The sequence below is a fragment of the Pinus tabuliformis genome, chromosome 9 (genome assembly GCF_031772625.1).
Source record: "Pinus tabuliformis cultivar Carrire ecotype Pingquan chromosome 9, CPIR1, whole genome shotgun sequence".
Taxonomy (NCBI): Eukaryota; Viridiplantae; Streptophyta; class Pinopsida; order Pinales; family Pinaceae; genus Pinus; species Pinus tabuliformis.
In genome coordinates, this window is record NC_142307.1 from 1,760,354,904 (window position 1) to 1,760,361,522 (window position 6,619).

Below are 6,619 nucleotides of genomic sequence, written 5' to 3' on the forward strand. Positions count from 1 at the left end.
CAAAAATCACAGTTTCAATACTAAATTCTGACTATCTTGAGCTTTATTTTCTCAACAGCCACTCATTGAACGGATTAAAGGCCAAAGAGTTAACCTCACCCTGATGAGCTACAACTGATTGTTGAGGCTTGTTAGGTGCAAGTGTACGCATGTCCCATATGAGAAAATGACAATCATCTCCAACAGAGCCAAAAAGATATTCGTGCTTCAAATGCCCTGTTCCACCGGAAAAGGTAACATATGTAGATCTTGATACAGCTAATGCATGCTGTGTGTCTTTATGTTGCCCACGTTCTGAATCACTGTATGAAAGTGAGTCAGCATTGTCAACCATAGATTGTCCTGGAGTAGTGCCTAAAAGAGCAGCAAAGGTTGCCATGACAGGCATGGTAATTGGTGCTGTAAATCCAGTCAGCATTCCAAGTGCTGCTCCAGCCCCTGCCCCGGCTCCCACACCAGCATATGGTTTTCTTACCATTTTCTTCTCCAGTCCCTGAAATTGAATTGATGAAAAATTGGGCCCATAAGTGATCATAGCTTGCTGAATGGCAGAACATATTTCTTCTGCCTGTCGAATTTCACGATGGCACTTGATCACACGGGTTGTTTCCTTCGAATCAAATATTCTAGAGTCTTGAGGTGAAGTCCGTAAGTGAACAACCAATTGTGAAGGTAGGGAACCTGGAGGATCCTTTTTCCCATGCCTTGGTTCTACTTTTGAGAGATCAGCCCATGTTATATCCCATAATACTGTACAAGGATCTTTTAATTGATCTATTTTTCTCTGGACACTTGTTTGTGTTGGATTTTGCAGCAGCATGACTCGACGATTGGTAATTATAACAGTTCTTCCCTTTGGTAGGTTAAAATGGTCTTCATATGCATCTGATAAGGCAAACTTTCCACGGACTTTGAAAATGTCTATTTGACCAAATGAGGCACCACGCTCAGCAAGTTGTAGCAGAACCTGGCCTTCAGCTCGATATTCATCATAAGGTCGGAGAACATGGTCTCCATTAATTGCCCGAGGAAGCCTGTAACGAAGTAGTTGTTCCTCAGAGGTTATCGCTGCAGTGATTTTCATCCTCATTGCATTTGCACCTTCTGTAGTTTTCGACAGAAGATCAAGAACTCCACTCATTGGTTGAGCTGCTACTCCAATTATACCTTTGCCAACACCTTGAACAAAACCCTCCACACCAGATGATCTGGCACCTTCAAGTGGCTTTGTTACAATACCTGTAACTCCGCGAAAGAGTCCTTTTGCAAAAGACCCTCCACCTTCCCGAATAACATCACCAATGTCTTCTACGTTGCCTTTTATGCAATAAGATCACTACTCTCAACCGACTCTAGCAAGGATGATGTCACCGCAGCATTTGTCAGGCCACCGGTCCTCATATTAGCTCGTATAGGTTTTCCAAAGCCAATAGAAGAATCTTGCCGTCTCTCAGAAATCGTTTTCTCTAGATCCACGAAAACCTTGCCACATATAAAGGGAATATCCTTTGTATCGATCTGAATATGATCACCACGAGGATGTTTGCGAGCTCCCTTTTCTAGAACATGTACAACTGTTCCTTCTAGCAATTTAAGTAATGCCTGTTGAACAGCTTTAACATTGAAATCAGCGACCATGAGTAGTTTATACAAAATAGACTGCACAAGTAGTAAATCTGAAGTTTCCTTCACTGGGAGAAAGCATGATCTTGGAACATTGACACCAATTGCACGATCAAAAACTTATAGCAACACCTGCAGCCATTTCAAGCTGAAGCACCTTTACCGCATTTACTTCCTTCGGATTTGGAATTATCTTCTTCTGGGGGTTTTTCTATCTTTATGTTCTTCAAGACATTTTGCAAATTAGAAACAAAGGAAGGTGGCAAGAGCCCGTTCTTCTCAAAAGTGATACTGCCAGATTGATCACAAATCGAAACCAGAATCAGAAGTTTCGGTCTTAATAGAGAATTTTCAGATTTGGTTTTGGATGGAAGTCCTGATTTGAATGGTACAGGCAAGAATCAAATTTGAAGGTTACAGAACACGCGTCAAGACCGACATGTAAGACCTTGCACATGCTATCCCCGTAAATTTCTTGCATAAAATATGACAGCTGGGGTGAGATTTGCTATGGATCAGCACGAATTCCCGATTTCATAGCGCAGTTAGTGCAAAATCGGTGTTTTGCGCTACGAAATCACCTAGACGGAGGTTTCTGCGCTGTGAACTTTGAAATAGGATTGACATATGGAGCTTAGGTGTGGTGTGAGACCATTGATGGACTAAAACAGAGAATTGACCCCATTTGACACACTAGAAAGACTCTTAACAAGACTCTAAAACAAGATGAAAAGACTAGGCCCAAAACTGACACCAACCCTTTGACAGATTTAAAAAATTGATGTTCAGAATTTAAACCATTTTTTCTTGAGTGATAACACGAGGGATGCAGGGAAAATCTCTGTGGAAGTGGCCTCCCTTGCATATGACACATGGCGATTTAGGCCTAGTCAGTGCTGTGTGTGGATTTTTGTCAGACGACACTTGTTTGCCCCCAGTCGCTTTTGGCTCCTTCTTCTTCTTCTCTTTCTTCTTCTTTTCCTTCTTCTCCTTAGGAAATTGGCTTTTTGTTTTACCAGTTTCGTCAAGCGAAGAGGAAGGAGGAGAGGAAGAATTAGATGAAGTAGAAGGCTGGTGGGTAACTCTGGTCTGGTCTAACTGTTGATTCGACTATTCAGGAATAATAGTGTTCTGAACGACATTGGTTGAAAAGAGCCAGACCGGCAGGCCAATTTTCAGTCCTGGAAGCGACAATGTGGCCATATGGGGCGCACCAACATCTCCCCAAGAGGAGAAGGGATTAGGATTTCCACCAAGGGGAATTCCTTGGTTGGTGTGCTCCATTTTCTCAACCTAAAGATCAACGCAGGAATAGGGGTGATTGTTCCGTTTAAAATAAATTTTAACGACACTTTAGACACAACTTGCTTTTTCAATTTTAAAGAGTCGAGAAAAAGCTAAAGATGACTCTAGTCTCCTTCAATGTTTTAACGAGCCCAAAGTGACAAATGCTCGGATGGACTTTTTCCGTTACAGAGTCTGAAAAAGTCGAAAAGGAACTGCTCTGGAGTTCTAGGTAGAGGGTGTGCCAAACTTTTCGCAAAACCGCAGAATACTTTTTAGGGTACGGGTGATCGATCTTCCTGAATGCTGTGTTCAGTGCATTGCAATCAGTAGGGCGGCCGACACGGCTTCCTAAGGATAAAGGTTTTATGCCTATAGGGGTCTCCCAATATATACGCGACGGTACGTGGGATCACAATCCATACTGGCGCTATCGTCCCTCAGGAGGAATCACCCACCATCAACGAGATCGACAGTCACCAGGCTTTACGATGCCGGAACACGTCTCTAGCCTAGACCTCTATGTTGTGCGTTAAGTTGCAAAGCGTTGTTAAGTTCATTCAATTTATTTTAGGTTGATCTTTTTAGAATTTTGCCTTTCTGGATCACCACGAGATGTATGATACAATTCCTAAATGCAGTCTAAAGATGATAAACAAGCTTTATATCTTTTCAACTATGAAAATCCTAGCTACAAAGGGAAAAGAAAGACACCATCTTTTCTCAAAGAGCAATCAACACACTCTAATGCACTTTTCCTAAATCAAGCATGCAAACTATCAAGATGCAAATGCACAATGCAGGTGTTTGTTTTCCGCTTTCTTAATATTGATGCCTAAAAAGAAAGCTTTTTGTACAACTTTGAATTTGCTTTTAAATGACAAATACAAACAAGTTTACTTTTTCGAAACCAGAAAGGGTAGAAGAGAATACAACACTTTACGACTTTCGAAATGAACACTTGTTTTGACACTTAAAAGAGACAAACTCAAACCAAAAGAAAAAGTAAATGTATAATCAACTGCAAATAGCCAATGAACTCTCTCCTAAGATCACAATCAACAGATCTGAATCAAGGGCTACAGGATGACTATTTCACTCTTGCAAAGGAAAACTGTAAATGATGCCACAAACACATAAAAACACTCACAGTCTTTTTGTACAAAAGGAGGCGGAATTTAAGCAGAGAAAAGGAGTTATCAGACAGGTACCTATGCTAGTTACAGGCTGCAAAAATCAGAGATCAAAACAAGGCAAAACAGAGTAGAGAACCCCAGCTGCACAGGGCCTAACTGGATCAACGCACCCTCAACACAGAGCTTTTGACATTCAGCGCATGTAGCCTTCACGGGACCTGCGTTTAAATGCAGAACCTCTTCACAGGGTCTGCGCTGAAGGAGAAACGAGAGTTTCTCACTGGGTTCTAGGTCACAGTTTGCTATTTAATCTACAGTTTCACGCCAAATAAAAGCAACAAGCAAGGTACAATCAAAGGGATGCTTTAAGGAAGGGCTAAGATCTATCACAAAGGATCATCAAATCATTTGTGAGTCCATTGTTCAGATCATAGACAAATCCAGTGATTGGATCAAAGCAGCAGCTGTCTACTTTGCCTCTGAGAATAGCAGATGCAGTTCGATTGTTGCTGTTGAGTCTATGAAACAAACAATGATGGAAACACAAATAAAATGACTAAACAGATATCCCCAGCGGAGTCGCCAATTTGTTGTGGGGAAAAATGCCTATGCAGGACGATCCTATCCACCTAAGGTGTGTCAGTGCCTTAGCAACAAACAGAAACAACTATTCTAGTATTCTTCCTTTATGAATTAAGAATGAAGAGAGATGGGTGGACTAACCGGTGTCTTCGGTTTGTCCCTCAATCCGATTTCTCTTCTCTTTGGGAGTTCCCAGCTACTTGCCTTCTCGCTCGCCCAGCTTCAAGAGGTTTCTGCAAGATCACAAGAAGAGAACACTACACAAAGACATAGATTCATATTCATAACTAGTTCAGCATTAGAAATAAACTAAACATACTAATGCAATCATACATCAAAGATACACCAGTATATAGGAGAAACCAAGATATCTTTATTGATGAATAACAAGGTTCAGGAAGAGATACAACCCAGAGGGCTCCAATCCAGCATCTCCTTCCCAACAAATGAAATTCCTATCTTCACCTTCCTTCAAAGCATTAAGCACCCAATGATTCCAACCTCAAACCAACAGCAATTCTTTGCAATAACAAAATTCCAGCCTCTAGATCTCATGGAGGAGAGATCCATATATAGATGTTTGGAGAGAGGATGAGTCAGCTTGAGACCTGACTAGTGTCCTCTCCCTCTGTCAATTCTTGTTTCCACTTGGAGGTTCTTGCTTCCACTTGGAGACTAAGAACCTCTTACTCATCACTAGTCGAATTCACTGAGGCAAGTGTCATTTGAGGAAGATTCTGGAAGCTTCCAGGGTCTTGACACCTTGTTGAATGAACTTGCCATTTGTCAATTCCCGCTCAGAGCACCCTGGTAGTGCTTCTACCTGCGTTGCAGTGCAGGTAGCCAGTGCAGACTTTGCATTTCAGCGCAGACAACTAGTGGAGCCTCTGAATTGATCCTGAATTGACTTGTTTTTGAGCAGTTTCTGGTGGAGAACTTCTGTGAATTGCTGTGGTTTGTCAGCCTTGTTCCTCTAGGGGTAGGAACAACATGTTTAGGGACTTTGGATCCCTTAGATTATGGACATTTCATGCTTATAGTTGTAAGGCACAAAAATGTCTATAACAATGGGGGTCCAACACTTTCAAAGGCTATACGAGGAAGACTCTCATGCATCCATGGATTATATCCTCTAGGCAGATAACCTCTTCTTAGGGTGCATGGAGCATGAAGGAAATGATCAATTAATGGGAGAAGTTACTAACGAAGAAAGTTTCAAAACTCTCCACAATTTTTAAAAAGACAAAATCCCTAGTCTTGATGGCCTTCAAGTGGAAATCATGATGAGGATTCCCAACACTTATTCACTTAATTTCATTCATCTTATCTACTTTGTATTCCTTAATTCCCTTGAATCTTGCACACTAGCCAACTCTAGTTCTGTCATACTCCTTTTTCATCAATCTTCTCTATGGCTTTCCTTAATTAGTTGACTTGGTCCAATGAAGATTCCTTAGTTGATTCTTCATTAAGTTTGTGTTCATTAGATTTAATTTGGGATCTATTATCCAATCCAAAATAAACTTGAACTTAATAAAACCCATTCATGATCCATACTCATTCTTTCTTAAGAAATCATAATTCCAAAAATTGCATAGTCTAGTTAGACATTATACTTTGCTAGTTTCAAATTTGTTGTCAAAAAACAATGTAAGAAATGAATATAGTTAAAATTCATAAGTGCTTCAAGATAATACATAAAATAATTATAGTTTCACATAAAGGGTCTATTGTACTTAAAAAAAAATCCAAACGATGTTGATCAATATATGTTGGTCGCCTAATGACCCTCCTTACATCCACCAGGTTGTCCTTAATGCAACAAAAATACTCCTTTTATTAAAACGCAAACCAATATCTCTCACAACATTCACACACCTCTTTCCCTCACATCCATGGATGTCAACAACAACATAACCATTTCTTCATACTCCCCCATTTTCAACTTTTGTGCCCTTCAACGAATCTGTACAACGTATTAAAAATAACGTTTA

General features: G+C 40.5%; 1 pseudogene; it reads right to left on the reverse strand.

Moving 5' to 3' along the window:
- Nucleotides 1-1,320: 1,320 nt before the first annotated feature.
- Nucleotides 1,321-1,638, reverse strand: LOC149155809 (CLP protease regulatory subunit CLPX1, mitochondrial pseudogene; annotated as a pseudogene).
- Nucleotides 1,639-6,619: the final 4,981 nt, after the last annotated feature.